General features: G+C 33.8%; 1 long non-coding RNA gene across 1 annotated transcript in view; it reads right to left on the reverse strand.

The window, feature by feature from the left end:
- Positions 1-234: 234 nt before the first annotated feature.
- LOC143222499 (uncharacterized) overlaps positions 235-14,412 on the reverse strand; it is a 40,195-nt gene continuing 26,017 nt past the window's right edge. The window contains exon 4 of the long non-coding RNA XR_013012271.1: positions 235-600. This is a non-coding gene — a long non-coding RNA (uncharacterized LOC143222499). The remainder of the gene's footprint in view (positions 601-14,412) is intronic.

Here is a 14,412-nt window from a genome sequence, read left to right on the forward strand (position 1 = left end):
TCTCTTTGCCTTAAAAAATCAACAATAATCAAACAAATGAGAGCCTCTATTGGCAAGAAAAGACAATAAAACATTAGTTACATTAAAGTGTTCTACTCTGTGGAATCATATACTAATAATCCAATAAGAGCGCTTTGTCTATTGGTGATTTATATTTGCCTGCGTTGTGGGATGTAGTCTAAGAATTAGTAAATTATGGTACATTATTGATGTTCACGTAACAGGTTGGTTAGGGTATAATACTGTACAACGTTAACAAAAGTTAGGTTATCCTTAATTAATGCGTACAAGCACAACACAATTCAACAGGAACAAGCTTGTAGAAGTGGAATGTTGAAATAAGCCAAGCGCAACCAACAAGCAACCCTCAGAACCATTTATAGATGTGAGTTGCAGAGTTCATAATCCACACACGGGAGAACCTTCTCAGCAAAGTCGATGTCCTATCTCTGGTATGTGGGGTCGAGCACTGACAGCGCCAGGACGAAAAACGCTTCGGTGGTGTGGAGTTCGTCGGCGCATGAACGACGGAGCCCCCTTGGTGTCCCTGCTCAGCCGAGCGTAAAACGTTAGGTTGTTTCCATCGACTGTTCCCGAGGCCTGTGGGAAATCTAGAGATAATAAAATTCTACACAGCTTGGAGGAAAGATAAAATAAACATCACGTCTTTGAGGTGTCTAAACTTGGATGCCAAAATACATTATATATATATACGTACACACACACGTACCGAACATTAATTGAATCGTGATTATTAAGTTAGAAAGATTTTTATTTAGATCAGTTCCGTTCCTCATTGTTTTGTGGTCAGTAGCACTGTTATTAGAAGTTGAATTGTGACATCTTATGCAAGCTTTGAAAACTAAATAAAAGAATTTTAGTAAACAGTTTGCTATATCGTACGGCTGCGATTTCTCGTAGATCAAATTCAGTTTAGGCTCGAAATGCTTCATAGCACAAATATGTAACGGTTTGAGAAAAGGAAGATTTATTTCTAACGTGTTACGTCATTTGGTTATATGCATACTAAAAGAGATCAAGCATAAGCCGTTTGTTATAACTTATTTTCACATCAGATTGTATGGTTAATAAGGAGAGGTTAGGCATAAACCATATTTTGTAGGGTTATTTTGACATCAGATTGTGTGGTTAGTAAGAAGAGATCTATCGTCACACATAGTAACAATATATGGTAATCAGAAGCTCTGTCGTCACGATGAATAAAAAATAAGGACATTCATCATTTATTATAACTCGTGAAGACAAGTAAGGAGGAATTTATGCGGAATAGAACAATAACATAGTGAAGATGTTCAAACAAAAGGTTGTGTTAAGTTATAATAACTCTAGTAACACTGAAGGCTTGATGGGTGATAACTGCGGGTTTACAATAGTTTTGTTTTCTTCCATATATGATAGAGGTAAGAACGTACGTGATATGATTATGAATGGCTTTGTACCAAGCATACATCAATTAATAAAAAGTAAACATGGGGCAGAGAAATATGATTTACTTACAAGTGCGAGGTTCTTAAAATGTAATACGCTATACGTTAGGCTAACAAAGAAGCTGTAGTTAAAGTTATCTAATGTATCTATCTGTTAAACATCTGTATGGAAAGAGGTTAAATTCTGAAACAATCACATATTGTTTTAAAGACATCTAGAGCGACACGACATATTTCCACCGAAGCAATACTGTAATAACATACAGGGTGACCCAATATTAATATGACTCTGGTGTATCCATAAGATTGAATGTTTTTTCTAACAAGTGTTTCTATAAAGACATGCCATGAACATAGAAGAAATAACAATTAAATAGGTAAATTCAAGTATGGTTTGGATATTGGGAGAAGTTTATCTACCCCTACTTTCTTTACTCGTTGAAAAAAAATGCATTATATTAACGATGCGTTAAAGTTCTTTAATTCATGGACCACCCCTAAGTAGTTATTTATTTCTAACATAATATAATTGTATCAATTAGATTGTGAACTAACTAAATTAATTCACATGCAAAAAAAGTCGTTACTGGAACGTGAAGATATCAGTTTTGTTTAAATCTATTAAAAATTAAAGCCACAACCATAATCAAAATCGTAATATGTAAATATGGCTTGAAGTTACGGTGATATAATAACAGATTAAAACAACACCACATCCGAGAACACAGAACTCAAACTCGTCATGTTTCTGTTCCGTGGTCTGCGGAAAATTTAATATCTTCATCAGCGTTTCCCAACTTGAACTGAATCGTATGGTCAAAATTAATGACGGCGTGGCATGGCCACGTGATTAGGGGCGATTGACTCGTAATCTGAATGTCGCAGGTTTGAATCCCCGCCATACCATACATGCTCGCCCTTTCAGCTATGGGGACGTTATAAAATGACGGTCAATCACACTATTCGTTGGTAAAACAATAGCCAGAGTTAGTGGTGGGCAGTGATGACTAGCTTCCTTCCCTCTAGTCTTACACTGCTAAATTAGGGACGGCTAGCGCAGATAGCCCTCATGTAGCTTTGCGCGAAATTCAAAGAAAACGAACAAACCAAAATAATAAACCAGTGTAAGGAGACAAATATTAAAACAAAATCGGTAAGTGGAAGTACAGATTAGAAAATCAAAGTATATGAAGAGATAAATATAAAAAAATAGGAAGAGGTTATTTAATTTGTTCATTAAGCTTGTTTTGATCGCCTTCATCTCTTTTCTCCTGTTTTTCCTGTGTTTTTCTCCTGTTTTTCTCCTGTGTTTTTCTCCTGTATTCTATGATATTTTGATTCCCATTCTAATCGTACAATTTTTCAAGAGAAACTTGATTTTAAGCTCATTTAGCCTCCTCTAAGTCTTGTTACATTGTTAAAAATGTGCTAATTTGTATTTACGAATGTTTATCTTATTCCAAAATTTTCGTGCAAGGCTACACGTAGTAACCCTCCTTATTTTTTAAGTGATTGGCTATATGAAAATAGCTAGTCAATAGCATCCATCATCAATTTTTAGGATACTCTTGTCTGGCCAGGTAGTATATATGATTTAACTTTAACTCTTATAAAGCACGTACTGTTCTAAAATGCGGAAGTGTTTTTTGTTTGGCAACGCACAAGAACCATGAATTGTCGGATTTACTCTCGGAGCACGCTAATCAGAAGTCGACGCCCTCCCTATAAAGTGATGTTGCATCGACTGATAACTTATCTTCATCTACCCCTTTCACAGCTACTTCAGATTTTACAGTCAAGTCACGAGCTCTGTATATCACGTTTATCAGCTCGCATACATGTTGAATTTTTAACTGGGTCAGCACTCAGCAACAAAATACGTGGAATTGAAACCTATTCTTTAAGTATAGCAAATATGTTTAGACATCTTTTACTTTTCAATTTGTTCAAATGTTACGCTGTCCGTTTGTTTCTCAGTGACCAGATATTATCATTCTTCTGCGAAAAAACAAAGCGTTACACAAACACACACATACACAGTTTTGGGTGAAATGTTTTCATATTTTGTAACAAATAACTTATTAAGATGGAATACAAATACAGTTAGTGCTATCAAACTGATAAATACACGTTACATTAAATATCTACATATGTACTTTGTATAACGATACAGGTTTTATGGACATCACCAAATATTTATTAAACAACAAACAGTTTTACACACCTGACAAAGATGTGTAATTCAGCGTTTCACCGATCAAGCAAAACCTTACCAAATCTTATATAACGACAAAATATAGCAAAAATTATTATAAATAGTGTTTGTAACCTTATAACAGTTTATATTAAATATTCAGTACTTGCTTGGTCCTCCACGTACCCTAATAATCTCCTCAAGATGTGATATGTTGTTGATTTCATCTCTCAAGTTTTCACTAAAAGACGCTGTACCTTGGATACATTAGTTGATTTAAGATTATCGTTGGCAATGTTAGGGTTCATTGTTTGCCCAACAGTTTTTAATGGGATTAAAATCTGGAGAATTTGCTGGCCATAACAATTTGCAAGTCCTCCTAAACAATATGCGCACTGTAGGCAGTGGCAGTGCTATCCTGGAACTACTGCCAAACCTTGCCTGTGGCAGAAATGTCGTATCCATGTGATATCTATAGAAGACGCCATTGACGTTTCCTTAGAGGCTATGAAGAGTAGTTTTTCCACTATGATGAATAGTTCCCCAAGTGTGTACCGCACCATTTCCTCTGTGTACCATATTGGGAAAACAGCCTTCCTTCATCTGTTCTCCAGGCAAACGAAGAACACAAATAATACTATCAGCTTTAACAATCCGGAAACAGAACTCATCTAAAAATTTTACATGATACCATTGTCCTAGCTGTGGGTTAACATGATGTACTTACTGTCCAAGTGAAACATTGACGGCAGCTAATTCTGATTAACATCGGTTTGTAGATAGCTCTTGTTGTAAAATAACCTGTCTGTTCAGTATTCTATTTACTGTCCTCCTGAATACTTTGGAATGAATGTGTGCGCACCATTCATGTTGTGAGGTGTTGTAGGACGTCTTTCAATCTTGGTGTGTTAACCGGACCAAAACATCATCATCTCGCACAGTAATATTTTGGTGTCTACCAGAAGACTTTCCTGGAACAACGTTTCCTCTAGTCCGATAACATTTCGAGACTCTGAATAGAGTTCAAGAGAGGCGTGCCTTACTGTTTTGACATTGTTCATTTCTTTCATATCATTTCTGGATAGTCGAACAATTGGACGCCCTATAACTTCTGGCATGTTACAAGTCGTGACTGCTCATCAAATACAGATAAATTTTCTAAACAGCAAGTTTATTTGTTTTGAAAAAATATTAGACCAAAAAAACATCCTTTTATACAAAGCAGATATGTATGTGTGTTTGGATGAACAGATGCTTACAAATATTATTCAGACCAGAATAACAACTCGTACATGTTTGTCCGATCACACGATACCTTCTATATTACTACAACTATATATAAACACACACACACACACACACAAATATACTATGAATTAATATATTTATAAACAAGAATAACATTAGGGTACATGAATAGGTTAATATTCGGGAAATATGAATGTTCAAGGAGGTTAACAAACACATAAAACGAATACACAAGTGTAACTTCTCTAAACCTGAGTATGACACTATTGGAAGGAGGTTAATGCATAGTAATAATAATGTCATTAGGGAAAAATAATAGCATGAGTGTTAGAATTATCTAATATAAAATAACGGTGTTAGTATAAGAAGGTTAACATAAAACAGGTGTTGGCTGTAAAACAATATAACCAGACAAACATTTTCAATGGTCATTTTGCACGATATAAGAGGCAGAACTGCCACATTAATGTATGCTATAGAAACAAGCAAACCATAATTGAAGTATAGGACACTTCAGTTATGATAAAGCAAGGACACTGTTATAAAACCTGGAAGCTACCCCTTGGTTTCATTCTCAAAGAAAATAAGATATCTGATAATTTCCATGTTATTAAGTTCACATTTGTGAATGAAAATTTATTAAAGAAAGATTTGATTATTTAAACTTTATAAGATTTTTACTTCCATCAGGACTATGATGATTGTAAACAACGAGTGATGACTAGTTTAGCATAATGAAAGTGGCCTTTATTATTCATAAGAATGAAGCATTAGCACTTGATAGCACAAAGAGCTTTAGACTGTGACCCCTATAACGTAAGGTGTTAATAACGCTTTTATGATGGATCTAAGGGTCGGTACATCCACCATTACTTATTCTTACCGCCATCTTTTATCAACATCATATGTGTCTCTCATCCACACATAATGCATCTGATTTTACTTTTGTTCGTATCACTTATGTTATAAAAGTGAGGCACAACTCATATCAAAATATATGTATAATGTGTCTCAAGTGTCGCTCATTCACTGAATGTGTTTTTAATGCCATTACAGATGAGCTGTTTTGTGTCTTGCTTTGAGCAAAATGCTTCTCAGTCTGCTTCTGGCATAGATTCTAATCTTGTTTCTAACTGCCTCTATACTTTTTCAGTCGTGGCAGCGAGCGTCTGATCCAGTTTCAAAGCAGATACCCTACGAATGGAAAAAGATAACCTGCTTCAATTGTGGACCATTGTTTGCATTATTGGCCTGGAGGAGGTTCCATATTTTATTACGAACACTTTAAGGCGCTCATTGTCAATGCAAGAAAGTTTATTGTGTTTGACTAGCTTTCATTTACTCAATTTTAAAGAGCTCCGATTATTCCTGGAATATGGTTAAACTATATTAAAGGTGTTTCGCTTCGAAGTATCCATGAGAAAAGATTGTGAAAGACTACGACATATATAACAGGCTGTATGACCAATCATGACAGTTCAGTTCACCTTAATGATCATATCGTGCCCTGGTGATGAACAAATGGCCTTCGACACTGGATATGGCAGATTCACTGTACTTGACATATTGTTACATATTCTTCTTTATTTACACAAACATTTTTTAATATAGCGCCATATCTCCATAACAATGAACTGAATGGGAGGTTGAGATAATTTACCACAGTGATTTTTACTTTGTTATATGTTCAAAACTACAAATCCTACTTATCTTTTCATTGTTTTGTGTGTTTATGTAAGGAATATAACAACGATATTACCTTGTGAAAATAATTTTGTGAAAAAGCGCATGCTCTGTAATAAGTTTATTTCCTTATTTTACACCTAAGCAGTTTGTTTCTGGCTCAGTTGAATGTTTGAACGATCTGAAACGTTAGGTTTATAAACAGGGCCATCTGAAATGATACCTGCCTGACGAACTGAGAGTTCGGATTTTCTGTATAGTACATTAGCACAGCAGTGAAGCTGAACTATCAAAATCTTGTATAACAGAATGCAGACTCAAACGGTGTTTAAACCTGTATAAAGTTCAGCTATGAACGACTCATATTTTGAGAATTAGAAGCTATAAAACACTCGTGTTTGTGTACGTTCTACGACGAACAGACTCATAGTGTCAATTAATATAAAATTCTACATTAAAACTGTCTCTTTTTGTATAACACTCACATGACATGGTTTACATTTACAGGGGAAACTTTTTTTACTTTTAATGTTTATTTTATGAAAGTCAAGCTAACTATCTTTGGTTAAGAAGTTAAAACAACAACAAAAACTATTCCTACAATGTAGATATAAACAACAACAGAAACTCTTCCTACAATGTAGATATAAACAACAACAGAAACTATTCCTACAATGTAGATATAAACAACAACAGAAACTCTTCCTACAATGTAGATATAAACAACAACAGAAACTATTCCTACAATGTAGATATAAACAACAACAGAAACTATTCCTACAATGTAGATATAAACAACAACAGAAACTATTCCTACAATGTAGATATAAACAACAACAGAAACTCTTCCTACAATGTAGATATAAACAACAACAGAAACTCTTCCTACAATATAGATATAAACGTGCTCCATAATGACGAACTGTGTCACATAGCGTACGATTCGACCAATAAATTGATCGATTAAATATAACATAAGGACGAAAAAGAAATGTATCTATTAATGTGTTTATTAGTGTGTGTTTTTTTACGTTTCTCAAGTATTTAATGTGCTGGATACGAATTGGAAGATCCAAGAATCGAGTCACGAAATGTTGCTGAACCACTTAAAACGTTAAAGCTGTGACACTGAATCTCGTTATTCGGTTTAGAGTATCCTCAAAGATGACTTGTGCACTGATATTACTAGTTGTCCTTTTTTTGACCAGCAGCTCAAAATTAAGTATGACTTTGTCCAAAACCTACGGTCTCTGAAACCGGCAGTTTAGCAAATGCGTTACATAGATGTCTTTCAGTTTTAAAATATCATACCATTAGCAATACGAGAGCAATGAATGATACTTCATGTTTTAAATTAACTAGCTTTTCGGTTGTACTTTTCTTTTATCTAGAATCTATGGTACCTATCTAACACATGTAAGAAATGTAGTAAAAATTTAGTTTCCAGGAGATAACACAAATTTATAGGGACATATTTAAAATGTTTTCGTTAATTCTATTTGTGTATAACAAACAAATCAGAAAAAACAACTGAACAGAGTGTGTAAAAACACACAGAACAAAAGAGGGAAGCTAGCTTTATTACAAATGACAGCTGTCATGGGAAACTTTTTAAGGCTTCCTTCTTAGTAACGCCAAGAAAAGTAAGTGCAGAAAACATTGTGCGTAACTATTTTCTATTTCGTAAAACACCAGAAGAATTAGGCTTAAGGTTTTAATTTTAAAGTGCAGCCAATTTCACAGTAAACAATAAAACACAGACTTTTTCATGTGACTGATATTGCAAATAATAATAATAGAGTAACTGATAATAACAATAATAATAGAGTAACTGATAATAATAATAAAGTAACTGATAATAATATTAATAATAGAGTAATTGATAATAATAATAATAACAGAGTAATTAAGAGAGTTTTCCTTAGCAAACATGATACGTTTTATTGATTATTTACAGATATTTTAAATGTATTTTATTAGGAAATAATATTAAATAAAATTTCTAAAAAAAAAGAACTTTCTAGTGATAAAAACCAATAACTGATTGTTCTCTCTCATGATCAGTCCTCAGGTCTTTCATTTGTCATTCATGTTGAAAACAACAATATGATTGTGTCTTTTTCATTGTTATTATTCATTTTTATTATTTATTACTTCGGCTGTTCCTATTACGTGTTTTAACAATTTCACAATAGTAGATTGGATAAACCAGTATTCTGAACTTTAAAAACAAAATGCCTTCATTTACTTCGACTGTAGCCCCCCAGTGGCTCAGCAGTATGTCTGCGGACTTACAACGCTAAAATACGGGTTTCGATACCCGTGGTGGGCAGGGCACGGATCGCCCATTGTGGAGCTTTGTGCTTAATTCAAAACAACAACAACTTCAACTGTATTTATCTCTTATTGAATGAGTCTTAGAAATAGTAAAAATAACGTGTAAAAAGCTGAAACCAAGAAAATAAGTGAAACAAACAGCTTCATGAACATGTATATTGAAGTTTTTGTATATGTAACAATTGAATTATAGCTACAAAACATTGTTTTTATTGTATAATTGTTGGATGCATCCTACACTCTACAAAACTTTCAAATTTTGAAGTTTTTGTATATATAATTGAAAAAAATTAAATTCAAAATTAGCTAAAGTAGGACAAAAAAAGATATAACTTAATAACGACGTTTCGCCACTGTTAACGTGACATTATTCGATATTCAGTACGATTCTACACGACAATTAAATGTATCCAACTGTTGATGTCACAAACATAACCATGAGCTTAGAATAAGTACAAACATGCTTCTTGTGATATATTTTTCTATCTAATTTTAGCTGTTTGTTTTTAATTTTAGAATTCGTATTCCCCAAAATAACCAAATTTAAACTACATGACTTTTTGCGCGGCTTTCTATAGAAGAAACACTTCAAACAGGAGAAACTACCTCGTGTAACTTGAATGCTCCGGGATGTGTGTTCAAAAGATGAAAAGTTTATTAAGGGTCTTATCTGGTAAGAAACCTGGAAGTTTTATGTTCGAAGTGTAAGAGGTAACATAAATCTTCCTATGGAATGCCATAGCTCCAGTTTGCTTCTTGTGACAACTCAAACGGTGCTCTCGCCAATCAGAACCAGTCTCTTCAATGACAGGCACATTTAAGGATCGTTACTGAGCCGACACACTCCCCAGCGCATGCCAATAATTCTCAATTATTTAGAAAATTGCTGAAAATTAGCCAAGGTTAGAAATAAAGGCTCTAGATTCTGTCAGGATTTCTTACCTACCGACAAGTTAGTTCATCAATAACACCGACCACGAGCCAGCTCCGTGCCAGTGTTTCAGACGTGGTAGATAAAGAGAATGTTAGAAGCAGCAAAGTTTGTTTGTGTTCATCCAAAAAGCTGGTGGACCAAGTATATTGGACAGAGTGGACTATTTTGTATTGCCAGTCCGAATATAGGTGGAGGTAAGCGTACTGTAATAAAATAACAGAAAATTTTCAAAGAAATGTTTCTTAAACTAAATTAAAAACTCCCGTTAAGCATAGTATAAACCGATTATTTGTCAGCTGTTGTAAAACATTGTTTTAGAACGTTTACTCTGTTACTTCCTGTGGGGTTCTGCTTGTTTTTTTTTTTATAAAGATCAAATGTATCTTAGCAAACTTTTATTAAACTAATTCCGTCTTCAAGATTAGCTCATTTTTGGGGACTAGACTTGAAATATGTAACATTATAAACCATATTTTATGAATTAACCTATAGTAATATAGTTCTTTTCCAGATATTTACAAACGCGATCAGTTTTCCGTTCGACGGTTTACAGGATTAGAAGATTTTACGAAAAATTAATAAAAATATGGGGAATTCTGAATAAATACAAACTGAATAAATACAAACTCTTAACGAGAAATTGGGCGTGGCAATTGGTTTTTTATACAATTCGTATACAACTTTTCTGATGAAAGGATGTTTTCGTATGTCTTCCAGACACTCAGTGGCCACCATTAAACCAAAACTAATATCGAAATAATCAACCTTTCTCGTCTATGAACAAAAAAATGGAAGCATTAAACTGAATTAAATAAATTTATTTTTTCATCCATATTCCATTTCAAATATTTGCCATTTAAAGTTGTGATTAAACACACGATGATTATATACGTTAAAAGAAGGATAACAAGAACTCTATCAAACACGTCACTAGATTGCTACATCTAAGCAGAAAATACATAATGAAACTGATCAGGTTTGAAAGAGATAATTTACTTAAAGGAGAAATAGACTGGTTTATTCAGCAACTTTATCGATGTTCTAAAACTACATCATGATAAAACATCTCGTGACTTCATCAAAATTCATTTGTTAAGATGTTTTTCAATTTAAACGAAAATAATTCAGGTAGATTATCACTGATGTAATTTTTGTAAGGAAGTTTACTCTTCTTCTTTTATGCACAAAACGTACAAACAAAACGAAGTAAAGTTATCTGTGACGGTGGTTGTGTGATATACTGGTAAATGATTGTATATACCAGCTGTGTATTTAACGATTTTGTGTAGAATTTGCCTCCTTGAAATGGCATTCTCTTGTGTGTAAATGTCTCTCAGCTGTTTATTCGAATCTGTTCTAAATATGTGATGTTCACTCCGATCTACTATAAATGTCCCTGTGATGTTTACTACGATCTACTATAAATGTCCCTGTGATGTTTACTTCGATCTATTATAAATGTCCCTGTGATGTTTTCGCCAATCTATTATAAGTGTTACTTACTCTGCCTGAAAGGCCAACCAAAATGTGCCATTTTCATACATATATACCATCACATAATAATGATTTGAGGAAACAAAATGTAGGTTTTGAGCAATTATTTTACACAATCATTCAACATATTTAACTAAATGGCCAAAAAGAAAAGACAACAACAACAAACAAACAAGAGTAAAAACGTTCTTAAGATTTTTTCTCAGTGGACATAACTGTAGTGTTAGTGAATTCTAAGTAAAAGTTTTACGTACAAGGTTAAATTTCCAGTGAGACAAACAATGCCACTGAATACCAAGTTAAACACTAAGTACTTAAGGTCTGTCCAGGATAAATTTAATACAGGATTACAGGATATAAAATAAAACTTGTTTTCTTAACAATTATTAAGGTGTTGTTTTTTCTTGTTGCCAAACAATACATTTGGATTTAATACCAAACACGGTTATGACCGAAGTTCTATTCTGGAGACAAACAGTCCAACATGTATATTACATAACCATAAGCGTCTTTTTATTTTTACTGAGGTCATTCTTTCTCCCCCCACCACAAAAAAAAAACAAAAAACTCCGCAATTTGGGGCTGTGGTGCCTCACAATAGTGACGGTTAAATCTCATTATTCGATTGGAGAAGCCCCAGCGTTAGCGATGGGTTCTTTTGATTAGCTGTCTTCACTGTAACCCACCATATCAAAATGACGGACAGCTAGCTTTGTACAAGCATACGAAGCGATCAAACATTTTTTATTGTGCTACACTTTCAGTATCTGTTCCAGATATGCAACTAAACTGTTTGTGGTCGATGGCATACATTAAAACGGTAGTTTATAAACAATTTCAGTTTCAGAGACACCTAGGAGTTTATTGTGCAAGCATCCGTGAAGATATTAGAGAAAATGCTGTACTTAAAAAAGCTCCAGTTTGCTGACAATTAGTATACATATATATATATATCATTATTGCAACTATAAATGCTTTTGATATATAGTTTTTGGTATCCTTCAAAGAACAGTATAGAAGAAAACTTAACCCCACAATAGGCATTAATAACAAAGTTAGAGCAACAAAAACTGTTTTTAACACACTGTTAACTCTATCCAAGTAGGGATAATAAATATTATTAAAACAATTAACTGTAGTATTTCTCTCTTTTAAAACGAATAACTGCAGTTTCACTCCGCTTGCAAAGTGACAAACGTATGAAAGTGTATGTTTTTTAATATAAAAATCAGGCGTATTTCATAATGAGAGAGTAAATATTAGCTAATTTCAATTTTATATTTCGCTGTCATCAAACACTTAGCTTTAATATTGTTATATATCAAAACGAATGCAATTCTTAAACACTAATCTCCTTCATTCTTACTCGCTTTCAAATTTCGTTATAATTCTAGTTATTAATCAGTTCAAGAAGCTTTTCAAAAATAAAACTAATCAAAGTTAGAAACAACTCGCGCTGAGTTTGTGTAAGGGTTTTTTTCTTTCGTTTTTTCGTTCCGTATTAAAAGGTTCCGGCTTCAATAAATGACGTTTCGTGTGTGTGGACAGACAACTTGGCAGACTGCCAGAGTTACACCTGCTGTCCGACTAGGCAAAGCGTGTTTCACCGGCTTTCACGCTCAGCCCTGCGGTGCCATCATGGAGATAAAATATGACATCCACTCTACGAAATTTCCCAACAAGAGCGAGCCCGACCGGCGTCACATTCAGCTGCTTTACGCCGAGTGAGCGGGTCACTTACCGTCCGAGAAACTAGCGACAGCCTCGGGCATTTTCCCAGTGTAGCTCAGCGGGACATCCGTACTCCTAGTTTTACGCGGCGGGCTGTAGTCAGCGCTGTCACAAACCATAATGAACACGATTCTGTACCTTCTATTTTCTCGCAGGGCATGTGCGATTCGTTCTCTAAATTTTCGGCTAAACTGCTTACCAACAGTGAAGTAAAATAATAAGGCTAAAACATCTACTCTCCTTTCAGGTTTTATAAATGTATTTTATAAAAAGGCTTATATGAGTAAATAATACATTATTTTAAAATAATTTCTTTAAAATGTGAGATTTTATGTACATTTAACCAATATTTTTATTTACGAAAACGTTTCCTGTCCTAATGATAACTGTAAACAAATTATGATTATTCTACACTTACGTCTGTTCTTCTTGTATTGTCCACAGAGTACAATGTATCATTACACAGAACAACAAATATTCAAGGATTTTCGTGCGACCTCACGATTTCAAAATGTTCACCTCATCAACCACTTAAAATCCAAAAATTCTCATAAAAAGAGGCGGTATTATTTATTTTCAAACACCTCTATAGCACATGCCACAAATATATCAAAATTATGGGAACATAATATTTTTATTATTTTCAGATGCTGGCCTTTAAAAAAAGTTATTATGAAGGCCGATGCCCGAATAGTAAAAGAAGAAGGAATTCTACAAAGCCTAAGGCCATCATGGCTATCACGCCTTGTCAGCCACCTACGCTGTGATTTTTTTTTTAGTAAAACGTATAATAATTTCAGAGTGTTTAAGTAATTGTTTGAATCGATGCTTACCTCAAAGTAGATCCACATGTTCACCTTCAGGCTAGTAGAGTTTTGTCAAAGAAATTACTTGCGTTAAAATTCGTCCATGCAAACCAAACCAAAACATGGCCAGAGTTATATATATATATACACGTCTAATTCAAATGTCTCACATCCTACCTCGCCAGAGTTATATATATATATATATATATACATGTCTAATTCAAACGTCTCATATCCTACCTTGCCAGAATTATATATATATATACATGCATAATTCAAACGTCTCATATCCTACATTGCCAGTTATATATATATATATATACATGTATAATTCAAACGTCTCATATCCTACCTTGCCAGAATTATATATATATATATATACATGTATAATTCAAACGTCTCATATCCTACCTTGCCAGAATTATATATATATATATACATGTATAATTCAAACGTCTCATATTCTACATTGCCAGAGTTATATATATATATATATGTCTAATTCAAACGTCTCATATCCTACCTCGCCAGAGCTAT

This window comes from Tachypleus tridentatus, chromosome 8 (genome assembly GCF_004210375.1).
Source record: "Tachypleus tridentatus isolate NWPU-2018 chromosome 8, ASM421037v1, whole genome shotgun sequence".
Taxonomy (NCBI): domain Eukaryota; kingdom Metazoa; phylum Arthropoda; class Merostomata; order Xiphosura; family Limulidae; genus Tachypleus; species Tachypleus tridentatus.